At 41.5% G+C, this 14,035-nt stretch overlaps 3 non-coding genes across 3 annotated transcripts; all 3 read left to right on the top strand.

Annotated features, from left to right (window-relative positions):
• The first annotated feature begins 5,421 nt into the window (after positions 1–5,421).
• TRNAY-GUA (transfer RNA tyrosine (anticodon GUA)) lies at positions 5,422–5,507 on the top strand. The gene is given in 2 exon segments: positions 5,422–5,458; positions 5,472–5,507. It is a non-coding gene; the product is annotated as a tRNA-Tyr (tRNA).
• A 1,853-nt stretch (positions 5,508–7,360) lies between these two features.
• On the top strand, positions 7,361–7,446 carry TRNAY-GUA (transfer RNA tyrosine (anticodon GUA)). The gene is given in 2 exon segments: positions 7,361–7,397; positions 7,411–7,446. It is a non-coding gene; the product is annotated as a tRNA-Tyr (tRNA).
• A 4,415-nt stretch (positions 7,447–11,861) lies between these two features.
• On the top strand, positions 11,862–11,947 carry TRNAY-GUA (transfer RNA tyrosine (anticodon GUA)). Its single transcript is given in 2 exon segments — positions 11,862–11,898; positions 11,912–11,947. It is a non-coding gene; the product is annotated as a tRNA-Tyr (tRNA).
• Positions 11,948–14,035: the final 2,088 nt, after the last annotated feature.

Here is a 14,035-nt window from a genome sequence, read left to right as displayed (position 1 = left end):
TAAAATATTGTCAAGGCCCAACACGGCTGAATACTCTGAGGAAATGGCCTGTGAGGCGCCGCCTTTCAACTTTTCCCCCTTAGTATGGTGGTCATTAACATGCGGGAGACTGCGGAGGGGGTAATTTTTTTAATTGGGAACTGATGTGCTTTTACTCAATTCGGGAACCTCACAAGCCAAATTTGTAGTATTTTGCACGAATTGCAAGAGATGTTTGAATGTCGACGGTTGAAGTGGAAGCTCGTATTGAGCTTGCTAGAGACTGATTTGCCAAGCCTTCGATAGCTCAGTTGGTACAGCGGAGGACTGTAGTGGTAAAACAGGCATCCTTAGGTCGCTGGTCCAAATCCGGCTAGAAGGACTTTTGCCAAATGCACATTTTATTGAATACTTGGAAAGTAAAATACTTGGAAAGTAAAATAACAGACAATTTATAATTATATTATATTTCATCACTGAAAATAGATGCCTTTTGCTTTGAGGCTGTGACCATGTTATTTTTCTGTCCAACACGAATCTTCATTGGTTTCCTGTGAGGTGTTTTGGATCCCCATCTCTTGCTATGAACTGGCAAAACAGCAGAATCCCCTTGACAATCTTGATTTCTCAAGGGAAATGAGAGAACACTATACACCATCCAAGATATTAAAATATTGTCAAGGCCCAACGCGGCTGAATACTCTGAGGAGATGGCCTGTGAGGTGCCGCCTTTCAACTTTTCCCCCTTAGTATGGTGGTCAGTAACATGCGGGAGACTGCGGAGGGGGTCATTTTTTTAATTGGGAACTGATGTGCTTTTACTCAATTCGGGAACCTCACAAGCCAAATTTGTAGTATTTTGCACAAAGTGCAAGAGATGTTTGAATGTTGACGGTTGAAGTGGAAGCTCGTATTGAGCTTGCTAGAGACTGATTTGCCAAGCCTTCGATAGCTCAGTTGGTACAGCGGAGGACTGTAGTGGTAAAACAGGCATCCTTAGGTCGCTGGTTCAAATCCGGCTCGAAGGACTTTTGCCAAATGCACATTTTATTGAATACTTGGAAAGTAAAATACTTGGAAAGTAAAATAACAGACAATTTATAATTATATTATATTTCATCACTGAAAATAGATGCCTTTTGCTTTGAGGCTGTGGCCACGTTATTTTTCTGTCCGACACCAATCTTCGTTGTTTTCCTGTGAGGTATTTTGGATCCGCATCTCTTGCCATGAACTGACAAAACAGCAGAATCCCCTTGACAATCTTGATTTCTCAAGGGAAATGGGAGAACACTATACACCATCCAAGATATTAAAATATTGTCAAGGCCGAACTCTGATGAATACTCTGAGGAGATGGCCTGTGAGGCGCCGCCTTTCAACTTTTCCTCCTTTGTATGGTGGTCAGTAACATGCGGGAGACTGCGGAGGGGGTCATTTTTTAAATTGTGAACTGATGTGCTTTTACTCAATTCGGGAACCTCACAAGCCAAATTTGTAGTATTTTGCACGAATTGCAAGAGATGTTTACAAGTCGATGGTTGAAGTGAAAGCTCGTATTGAGTTTGCTAGAGAACGATTTGCCAAGCCTTCGATAGCTCAGTTGATAGAGCGGAGGACTGTAGTGGTAAAACAGGCATCCTTAGGTCGCTGGTTCAAATTCGGCTCGAAGGACTTTTGCCAAATGCACATTTTATTGAATACTTGGAAAGTAAAATACTTGGAAAGTAAAATAACAGACAATTTATAATTATATTATATTTCATCACTGAAAATAGATGCCTTTTGCTTTGAGGCTGTGACCACGTTATTTTTCTGTCCAACACGAATCTTCATTGGTTTCCTGTGAGGTGTTTTGGATCCCCATCTCTTGCTATGAACTGGCAAAACAGCAGAATCCCCTTGACAATCTTGATTTCTCAAGAGAAATGAGAGAACACTATACACCATCCAAGATATTAAAATATTGTCAAGGCCCAACGCGGCTGAATACTCTGAGGAGATGGCCTGTGAGGTGCCGCCTTTCAACTTTTCCCCCTTAGTATGGTGGTCAGTAACATGCGGGAGACTGCGGAGGGGGTCATTTTTTTAATTGGGAACTGATGTGCTTTTACTCACTTCGGGAACCTCACAAGCCAAATTTGTAGTATTTTGCACGAATTGCAAGAGATGTTTACAAGTCGATGGTTGAAGTGAAAGCTCGTATTGAGTTTGCTAGAGAAAGATTTGCCAAGCCTTCGATAGCTCAGTTGGTAGAGCGGATGACTGTATTGGTAAAACAGGCATCCTTAGGTCGCTGGTTCAAATCCGGCTCAAAGGACTTTTGCCAAATGCATATTTTATTGAATACTTGGAAAGTAAAATACTTGGAAAGTAAAATAACAGACAATTTATAATTATATTATATTTCATCACTGAAAATAGATGCCTTTTGCTTTGAGGCTGTGACCACGTTATTTTTCTGTCCAACACAAATCTTCATTGGTTTCCTGTGAGGTGTTTTGGATCCCCATCTCTTGCTATGAACTGGCAAAACAGCAGAATCCCCTTGACAATCTTGATTTCTCAAGAGAAATGAGAGAACACTATACACCATCCAAGATATTAAAATATTGTCAAGGCCCAACGCGGCTGAATACTCTGAGGAGATGGCCTGTGAGGTGCCGCCTTTCAACTTTTCCCCCTTAGTATGGTGGTCAGTAACATGCGGGCGACTGCGGAGGGGGTCATTTTTTTTTTGGGAACTGATGTGCTTTTACTCAATTCGGGAACCTCACAAGCCAAATTTGTAGTATTTTGCACGAATTGCAAGAGATGTTTACAAGTCGACGGTTGAAGTGGAAGCTCGTATTGAGTTTGCTAGAGTTGATTTGCCAAGCCTTCGATAGCTCAGTTGGTAGAGCGGAGGACTGTAGTGGTAAAACAGGCATCCTTAGGTCACTGGTTCAAATCCGGCTCGAAGGACTCTTGCTAAATGCACATTTTATTGAATACTTGGAAAGTAAAATACTTGGAAAGTAAAATAACAGACAATTTATAATTATATTATATTTCATCACTGAAAATAGATGCCTTTTGCTTTGAGGCTGTGGCCACGTTATTTTTCTGTCCAACACAAATCTTCATTGGTTTCCTGTCAGGTATTTTGGATCCCCATCTCTTGCTATGAACTGGCAAAACAGCAGAATCCCCTTGACAATCTTGATTTCTCAAGGGAAATGAGAGAACACTATACACCATCCAAGATATTAAAATATTGTCAAGGCCCAACGCAGCTGAATACTCTGAGGAGATGGCCTGTGAGGTGCCGCCTTTCAACTTTTCCCCCTTAGTATGGTGGTCATTAACATGCGGGAGACTGCGGAGGGGGTCATTTTTTTAATTGGGAACTGATGTGCTTTTACTCAATTCGGGAACCTCACAAGCCAAATTTGTAGTATTTTGCACGAATTGCAAGAGATGTTTACAAGTCGACGTTGAAGTGGAAGCTCGTATTGAGTTTGCTAGAGAATGATTTGCCAAGCCTTCGATAGCTCAGTTGGTAGAGCGGAGGACTGTAGTGGTAAAACAGGCATCCTTAGGTCGCTGGTTCAAATCGGGCTCGAAGGACTTTTGCCAAATGCAAATTTTATTGAATACTTGGAAAGTAAAATACTTGGAAGTAAAATAACAGACAATTTATAATTATATTATATTTCATCACTGAAAATAGATGCCTTTTGCTTTGAGGCTGTGGCCACGTTATTTTTCTGTCCAACACGAATCTTCATTGGTTTCCTGTGACGTGTTTTGGATCCCCATCTCTTGCTATGAACTGGCAAAACAGCAGAATCCCCTTGACAATCTTGATTTCTCAAGGGAAATGAGAGAACACTATACACCATCCAAGATATTAAAATATTGTCAAGGCCCAACACGGCTGAATACTCTGAGGAGATGGCCTGTGAGGCGCCGCCTTTCAACTTTTCCCCCTTAGTATGGTGGTCAGTAACATGCGGGAGACTGCGGAGGGGGTCATTTTTTTAATTGGGAACTGATGTGCTTTTACTCAATTCGGGAACCTCACAAGCCAAATTTGTAGTATTTTGCACGAATTGCAAGAGATGTTTGCATGTCGACGGTTGAAGTGGAAGCTCGAATTGAGCTTGCTAGAGAACGGTTCGCCAAGCCTTCAATAGCTCAGTTGGTAGAGGGGAGGACTGTAGTGGTAAAACAGGCATCCTTAGGTCGCTGGTTCAAATCCGCTCGAAGGACTTTTGCCAAATGCAAATTTTATTCAATACTTGGAAAGTAAAATACTTGGAAAATAACATAACAGACAATTTATAATTATATTATATTTCATCACTGAAAATAGATGCCTTTTGCTTTGAGGCTGTGGCCACATTATTTTTCTGTCCAACACCAATCTTCTTTGGTTTCCTGTGAGGTGTTTCTTTGATCCCCATCTCTTGCTATGAACTGGCAAAACAGCATAATCCCCTTGACAATCTTGATTTCTCAAGGAAAATGAGAGAACACTATACACCATCCAAGATATTAAAATATTGTCAAGGCCCAACGCGGCTGAATACTCTGAGGAGATGGCCTGTGAGGTGCCGCCTTTCAACTTTTCCCCCTTAGTATGGTGGTCAGTAACATGCGGGAGACTGCGGCGGGGGTCATTTTTTTAATTGGGAACTGATGTGCTTTTACTCAATTCGGGAACCTCACAAGCCAAATTTGAAGTATTTTGCACGAATTGCAAGAGATGTTTACAAGTCGACGGTTGAAGTGGAAGCGCGTATTGAGTTTGCTAGAGTTGATTTGCCAAGCCTTCGATAGCTCAGTTGGTAGAGCGGAGGACTGTAGTGGTAAAACAGGCATCCTTAGGTCACTGGTTCAAATCCAGCTCGAAGGACTCTTGCCAAATGCACATTTTATTGAATACTTGGAAAGTAAAATACTTGGAAAGTAAAATAACAGACAATTTATAATTATATTATATTTCATCACTGAAAATAGATGCCTTTTGCTTTGAGGCTGTGGCCACGTTATTTTTCTGTCCAACACGAATCTTCATTGGTTTCCTGTCAGGTGTTTTGGATCCCCATCTCTTGCTATGAACTGGCAAAACAGCAGAATCCCCTTGACAATCTTGATTTCTCAAGGGAAATGAGAGAACACTATAAAATATTGTCAAGGCCCAACGCGACTGAATACTCTGAGGAGATGGCCTGTGAGGTGCCGCCTTTCAACTTTTCCCCCTTAGTATGGTGGTCAGTAACATGCGGGAGACTGCGGAGGGGGTCATTTTTTTAATTGGGAACTGATGTGCTTTTACTCAATTCGGGAACCTCACAAGCCAAATTTGTAGTATTTTGCACGAATTGCAAGAGATGTTTACAAGTCGACGGTTGAAGTGGAAGCTCGTATTGAGTTTGCTAGAGTTGATTTGCCAAGCCTTTGATAGCTCAGTTGGTAGAGCGGAGGACTGTAGTGGTAAAACAGGCATCCTTAGGTTGCTGGTTCAAATCCGGCTCAAAGGACTTTTGCCAAATGCACATTTTATTGAATACTTGGAAAGTAAAATACTTGGAAAGTAAAAGAACAGACAATTTATAATTATATTATATTTCATCACTGAAAATAGATGCCTTTTGCTTTGAGGCTGTGGCCACGTTATTTTTCTGTCCAACACGAATCTTCATTGGTTTCCTGTCAGGTGTTTTGGATCCCCATCTCTTGCTATGAACTGGCAAAACAGCAGAATCCCCTTGACAATCTTGATTTCTCAAGGGAAATGAGAGAACACTATACACCATCCAAGATATTAAAATATTGTCAAGGCCCAACACGGCTGAATACTCTGAGGAGATGGCCTGTGAGGCGCCTCCTTTCAACTTTTCCCTCTTAGTATGGTGGTCATTAACATGCGGGAGACTGCGGAGGGGGTAATTTTTTTAATTGGGAACTGATGTGCTTTTACTCAATTCGGGAACCTCACAAGCCAAATTTGTAGTATTTTGCACAAATTGCAAGAGATGTTTACAAGTCGACGGTTGAAGTGGAAGCTCGTATTGAGTTTGCTAGAGAATGATTTGCCAAGCCTTCGAAAGCTCAGTTGGTAGAGCGGAGGACTGTAGTGGTAAAACAGGCATCCTTAGGTCGCTGGTTCAAATCCGGCTCGAAGGACTTTTGCCAAATGCAAATTTTATTGAATACTTGGAAAGTAAAATACTTGGAAAATAAAATAACAGACAATTTATAATTATATTATATTTCATCACTGAAAATAGATGCCTTTTGCTTTGAGGCTGTGGCCACGTTATGTTTCTGTCCAACACCAATCTTCATTGGTTTCCTGTGAGGTGTTTCGGATCCCCATCTCTTGCTATGAACTGGCAAAACTGCAGAATCCCCTTGACAATCTTGATTTCTCAAGGGAAATGAGAGAACAGTATACACCATCCAAGATATTAAAATATTGTCAAGGCCCAACACGGATGAATACTCTGAGGAGATGGCCTGTGAGGTGCCGCCTTTCAACTTTTCCCCCTTAGTATGGTGGTCAGTAACATGCGGGAGACTGCGGAGGGGGTCATTTTTTTAATTGGGAACTGATGTGCTTTTACTCAATTCGGGAACCTCACAAGCCAAATTTGTAGTATTTTGCACGAATTGCAAGAGATGTTTGCATGTCGACGGTTGAAGTGGAAGCTCGAATTGAGCTTGCTAGAGAACGGTTTGCCAAGCCTTCGATAGCTCAGTTGGTAGAGGGGAGGACTGTAGTGGTAAAAGAGGCATCCTTAGGTCGCTGGTTCAAATCCGGCTCGAAGGACTTTTGTCAAATGCAAATTTTATTGAATACTTGGAAAGTAAAATACTTGGAAAATAACATAACAGACAATTTATAATTATATTATATTTCATCACTGAAAATAGATGCCTTTTGCTTTGAGGCTGTGGCCACATTATTTTTCTGTCCAACACCAATCTTCTTTGGTTTCCTGTGAGGTGTTTCTTTGATCCCCATCTCTTGCTATGAACTGGCAAAACAGCATAATCCCCTTGACAATCTTGATTTCTCAAGGAAAATGAGAGAACACTATACACCATCCAAGATATTAAAATATTGTCAAGGCCCAACGCGGCTGAATACTCTGAGGAGATGGCCTGTGAGGTGCCGCCTTTCAACTTTTCCCCCTTAGTATGGTGGTCAGTAACATGCGGGAGACTGCGGCGGGGGTCATTTTTTTAATTGGGAACTGATGTGCTTTTACTCACTTCGGGAACCTCACAAGCCAAATTTGTAGTATTTTGCACGAATTGCAAGAGATGTTTACAAGTCGACGGTTGAAGTGGAAGCTCGTATTGAGTTTGCTAGAGTTGATTTGCCAAGCCTTCGATAGCTCAGTTGGTAGAGTGGAGGACTGTAGTGGTAAAACAGGCATCCTTAGGTCGCTGGTTCAAATCCGGCTCGAAGGACTCTTGCCAAATGCACATTTTATTGAATACTTGGAAAGTAAAATACTTGGAAAGTAAAATAACAGACAATTTATAATTATATTATATTTCATCACTGAAAATAGATGCCTTTTGCTTTGAGGCTGTGGCCACGTTATTTTTCTGTCCAACACGAATCTTCATTGGGTCCTGTCAGGTGTTTTGGATCCCCATCTCTTGCTATGAACTGGCAAAACAGCAGAATCCCCTTGACAATCTTGATTTCTCAAGGGAAATGAGAGAACACTATACACCATCCAAGATATTAAAATATTGTCAAGGCCCAACACGGCTGAATACTCTGAGGAGATGGCCTGTGAGGCGCCGCCTTTCAACTTTTCCCCCTTAGTATGGTGGTCATTAACATGCGGGAGACTGCGGAGGGGGTCATTTTTTTAATTGGGAACTGATGTGCTTTTACTCAATTCGGGAACCTCACAAGCCAAATTTGTAGTATTTTGCACGAATTGCAAGAGATGTTTACAAGTCGACGTTGAAGTGGAAGCTCGTATTGAGTTTGCTAGAGAATGATTTGCCAAGCCTTCGATAGCTCAGTTGGTAGAGCGGAGGACTGTAGTGGTAAAACAGGCATCCTTAGGTCGCTGGTTCAAATCGGGCTCGAAGGACTTTTGCCAAATGCAAATTTTATTGAATACTTGGAAAGTAAAATACTTGGAAGTAAAATAACAGACAATTTATAATTATATTATATTTCATCACTGAAAATAGATGCCTTTTGCTTTGAGGCTGTGGCCACGTTATTTTTCTGTCCAACACGAATCTTCATTGGTTTACTGTGACGTGTTTTGGATCCCCATCTCTTGCTATGAACTGGCAAAACAGCAGAATCCCCTTGACAATCTTGATTTCTCAAGGGAAATGAGAGAACACTATACACCATCCAAGATATTAAAATATTGTCAAGGCCCAACACGGCTGAATACTCTGAGGAGATGGCCTGTGAGGCGCCGCCTTTCAACTTTTCCCCCTTAGTATGGTGGTCATTAACATGCGGGAGACTGCGGAGGGGGTAATTTTTTTAATTGGGAACTGATGTGCTTTTACTCAATTCGGGAACCTCACAAGCCAAATTTGTAGTATTTTGCATAAATTGCAAGAGATGTTTACAAGTCGACGGTTGAAGTGGAAGCTCGTATTGAGTTTGCTAGAGAATGATTTGCCAAGCCTTTGATAGCTCAGTTGGTAGAGCGGAGGACTGTAGTGGTAAAACAGGCATCCTTAGGTCGCTGGTTCAAATCTGGCTCGAAGGACTTTTGCCAAATGCACATTTTATTGAATACTTGGAAAGTAAAATACTTGGAAAATAAAATAACAGACAATTTATAATTATATTATATTTCATCACTGAAAATAGATGCCTTTTGCTTTGAGGCTGTGGCCACGTTATGTTTCTGTCCAACACCAATCTTCATTGGTTTCCTGTGAGGTGTTTCGGATCCCCATCTCTTGCTATGAACTGGCAAAACAGCAGAATCCCCTTGACAATCTTGATTTCTCAAGGGAAATGAGAGAACAGTATACACCATCCAAGATATTAAAATATTGTCAAGGCCCAACACGGCTGAATACTCTGAGGAGATGGCCTGTGAGGCGCCGCCTTTCAACTTTTCCCCCTTAGTATGGTGGTCAGTAACATGCGGGAGACTGCGGAGGGGGTCATTTTTTTAATTGGGAACTGATGTGCTTTTACTCAATTCGGGAACCTCACAAGCCAAATTTGTAGTATTTTGCACGAAGTGCAAGAGATGTTTGAATGTCGACGGTTGAAGTGGAAGCTCGTATTGAGCTTGCTAGAGACTGATTTGCCAAGCCTTCGATAGCTCAGTTGGTACAGCGGAGGACTGTAGTGGTAAAACAGGCATCCTTAGGTCGCTGGTTCAAATCCGGCTCGAAGGACTTTTGCCAAATGCACATTTTATTGAATACTTGGAAAGTAAAATACTTGGAAAGTAAAATAACAGACAATTTATAATTATATTATATTTCATCACTGAAAATAGATGCCTTTTGCTTTGAGGCTGTGGCCACGTTATTTTTCTGTCCGACACCAATCTTCGTTGTTTTCCTGTGAGGTATTTTGGATCCCCATCTCTTGCTATGAACTGACAAAACAGCAGAATCCCCTTGACAATCTTGATTTCTCAAGGGAAATGGGAGAACACTATACACCATCCAAGATATTAAAATATTGTCAAGGCCGAACACTGATGAATACTCTGAGGAGATGGCCTGTGAGGCGGCGCCTTTCAACTTTTCCCCCTTAGTATGGTGGTCATTAACATGCGGGAGACTGCGGAGGGGGTCATTTTTTTAATTGGGAACTGATGTGCTTTTACTCAATTCGGGAACCTCACAAGCCAAATTTGTAGTATTTTGCACGAATTGCAAGAGATGTTTACAAGTCGACGGTTGAAGTGGAAGCTCGTATTGAGATTGCTAGAGAATGATTTGCCAAGCCTTCGATAGCTCGGTTGGTAGAGCGGAGGACTGTAGTGGTACAACAGGCATCCTTAGGTCGCTGGTTCAAATCCGGCTCGAAGGACTTTTGCCAAATGCAAATTTTATTGAATACTTGGAAAGTAAAATACTTGGAAAGTAAAATAACAGACAATTTATAATTATATTATATTTCATCACTGAAAATAGATGCCTTTTGCTTTGAGGCTGTGGCCACGTTATTTTTCTGTCCGACACCAATCTTCGTTGGTTTCCTGTGACGTGTTTTGGATCCCCATCTCTTGCTATGAACTGACAAAACAGCAGAATCCCCTTGACAATCTTGATTTCTCAAGGGAAATGAGAGAACACTATAAAATATTGTCAAGGCCCAACGCGGCTGAATACTCTGAGGAGATGGCCTGTGAGGTGCCGCCTTTCAACTTTTCCCCTTTAGTATGGTGGTCAGTAACATGCGGGAGACTGCGGAGGGGGTCATTTTTTTAATTGGGAACTGATGTGCTTTTACTCAATTCGGGAACCTCACAAGCCAAATTTGTAGTATTTTGCACGAATTGCAAGAGATGTTTACAAGTCGACGGTTGAAGTGGAAGCTCGTATTGAGTTTGCTAGAGTTGATTTGCCAAGCCTTTGATAGCTCAGTTGGTAGAGCGGAGGACTGTAGTGGTAAAACAGGCATCCTTAGGTCGCTGGTCCAATCCGGCTAGAAGGACTTTTGCCAAATGCACATTTTATTGAATACTTGGAAAGTAAAATACTTGGAAAGTAAAATAACAGACAATTTATAATTATATTATATTTCATCACTGAAAATAGATGCCTTTTGCTTTGAGGCTGTGACCATGTTATTTTTCTGTCCAACACGAATCTTCATTGGTTTCCTGTGAGGTGTTTTGGATCCCCATCTCTTGCTATGAACTGGCAAAACAGCAGAATCCCCTTGACAATCTTGATTTCTCAAGGGAAATGAGAGAACACTATACACCATCCAAGATATTAAAATATTGTCAAGGCCCAACGCGGCTGAATACTCTGAGGAGATGGCCTGTGAGGTGCCGCCTTTCAACTTTTCCCCCTTAGTATGGTGGTCAGTAACATGCGGGAGACTGCGGAGGGGGTCATTTTTTTAATTGGGAACTGATGTGCTTTTACTCAATTCGGGAACCTCACAAGCCAAATTTGTAGTATTTTGCACGAATTGCAAGAGATGTTTGCATGTCGACGGTTGAAGTGGAAGCTCGAATTGAGCTTGCTAGAGAACGGTTCGCCAAGCCTTCAATAGCTCAGTTGGTAGAGGGGAGGACTGTAGTGGTAAAACAGGCATCCTTAGGTCGCTGGTTCAAATCCGGCTCGAAGGACTTTTGCCAAATGCAAATTTTATTCAATACTTGGAAAGTAAAATACTTGGAAAATAACATAACAGACAATTTATAATTATATTATATTTCATCACTGAAAATAGATGCCTTTTGCTTTGAGGCTGTGGCCACATTATTTTTCTGTCCAACACCAATCTTCTTTGGTTTCCTGTGAGGTGTTTCTTTGATCCCCATCTCTTGCTATGAACTGGCAAAACAGCATAATCCCCTTGACAATCTTGATTTCTCAAGGAAAATGAGAGAACACTATACACCATCCAAGATATTAAAATATTGTCAAGGCCCAACGCGGCTGAATACTCTGAGGAGATGGCCTGTGAGGTGCCGCCTTTCAACTTTTCCCCCTTAGTATGGTGGTCAGTAACATGCGGGAGACTGCGGCGGGGGTCATTTTTTTAATTGGGAACTGATGTGCTTTTACTCAATTCGGGAACCTCACAAGCCAAATTTGAAGTATTTTGCACGAATTGCAAGAGATGTTTACAAGTCGACGGTTGAAGTGGAAGCTCGTATTGAGTTTGCTAGAGTTGATTTGCCAAGCCTTCGATAGCTCAGTTGGTAGAGCGGAGGACTGTAGTGGTAAAACAGGTATCCTTAGGTCGCTGGTTCAAATCCAGCTCGAAGGACTTTTGCCAAATGCACATTTTATTGAATACTTGGAAAGTAAAATACTTGGAAAGTAAAATAACAGACAATTTATAATTATATTATATTTCATCACTGAAAATAGATGCCTTTTGCTTTGAGGCTGTGGCCACGTTATTTTTCTGTCCAACACGAATCTTCATTGGTTTCCTGTCAGGTGTTTTGGATCCCCATCTCTTGCTATGAACTGGCAAAACAGCAGAATCCCCTTGACAATCTTGATTTCTCAAGGGAAATGAGAGAACACTATAAAATATTGTCAAGGCCCAACGCGGCTGAATACTCTGAGGAGATGGCCTGTGAGGTGCCGCCTTTCAACTTTTCCCCCTTAATATGGTGGTCAGTAACATGCGGGAGACTGCGGAGGGGGTCATTTTTTTAATTGGGAACTGATGTGCTTTTACTCAATTCGGGAACCTCACAAGCCAAATTTGTAGTATTTTGCACGAATTGCAAGAGATGTTTACAAGTCGACGGTTGAAGTGGAAGCTCGTATTGAGTTTGCTAGAGTTGATTTGCCAAGCATTTGATAGCTCAGTTGGTAGAGGGGAGGACTGTAGTGGTAAAACAGGCATCCTTAGGTTGCTGGTTCAAATCCGGCTCAAAGGACTTTTGCCAAATGCACATTTTATTGAATACTTGGAAAGTAAAATACTTGGAAAGTAAAAGAACAGACAATTTATAATTATATTATATTTCATCACTGAAAATAGATGCCTTTTGCTTTGAGGCTGTGGCCACGTTATTTTTCTGTCCAACACGAATCTTCATTGGTTTCCTGTCAGGTGTTTTGGATCCCCATCTCTTGCTATGAACTGGCAAAACAGCAGAATCCCCTTGACAATCTTGATTTCTCAAGGGAAATGAGAGAACACTATACACCATCCAAGATATTAAAATATTGTCAAGGCCCAACACGGCTGAATACTCTGAGGAGATGGCCTGTGAGGCGCCGCCTTTCAACTTTTCCCCCTTAGTATGGTGGTCATTAACATGCGGGAGACTGCGGAGGGGGTAATTTTTTTAATTGGGAACTGATGTGCTTTTACTCAATTCGGGAACCTCACAAGCCAAATTTGTAGTATTTTGCACAAATTGCAAGAGATGTTTACAAGTCGACGGTTGAAGTGGAAGCTCGTATTGAGTTTGCTAGAGAATGATTTGCCAAGCCTTCGAAAGCTCAGCTGGTAGAGCGGAGGACTGTAGTGGTAAAACAGGCATCCTTAGGTCGCTGGTTCAAATCCGGCTCGAAGGACTTTTGCCAAATGCAAATTTTATTGAATACTTGGAAAGTAAAATACTTGGAAAATAAAATAACAGACAATTTATAATTATATTATATTTCATCACTGAAAATAGATGCCTTTTGCTTTGAGGCTGTGGCCACGTTATGTTTCTGTCCAACACCAATCTTCATTGGTTTCCTGTGAGGTGTTTCGGATCCCCATCTCTTGCTATGAACTGGCAAAACTGCAGAATCCCCTTGACAATCTTGATTTCTCAAGGGAAATGAGAGAACAGTATACACCATCCAAGATATTAAAATATTGTCAAGGCCCAACACGGCTGAATACTCTGAGGAGATGGCCTGTGAGGCGCCGCCTTTCAACTTTTCCCCCTTAGTATGGTGGTCAGTAACATGCGGGAGACTGCGGAGGGGGTCATTTTTTTAATTGGGAACTGATGTGCTTTTACTCAATTCGGGAACCTCACAAGCCAAATTTGTAGTATTTTGCACGAATTGCAAGAGATGTTTGCATGTCGACGGTTGAAGTGGAAGCTCAAATTGAGCTTGCTAGAGAACGGTTTGCCAAGCCTTCGATAGCTCAGTTGGTAGAGGGGAGGACTGTAGTGGTAAAACAGGCATCCTTAGGTCGCTGGTTCAAATCCGGCTCGAAGGACTTTTGCCAAATGCAAATTTTATTGAATACTTGGAAAGTAAAATACTTGGAAAATAACATAACAGACAATTTATAATTATATTATATTTCATCACTGAAAATAGATGCCTTTTGCTTTGAGGCTGTGGCCACATTATTTTTCTGTCCAACACCAATCTTCTTTGGTTT

The sequence above is a fragment of the Ambystoma mexicanum genome, chromosome 1p, assembly GCF_040938575.1.
Source record: "Ambystoma mexicanum isolate Mex_15411 chromosome 1p, UKY_AmexF1_1, whole genome shotgun sequence".
Lineage (NCBI taxonomy): Eukaryota > Metazoa > Chordata > Amphibia > Caudata > Ambystomatidae > Ambystoma > Ambystoma mexicanum.
Note: the sequence above shows the minus strand (reverse complement) of the source record. Positions and strands in the feature narration are given on the sequence as shown.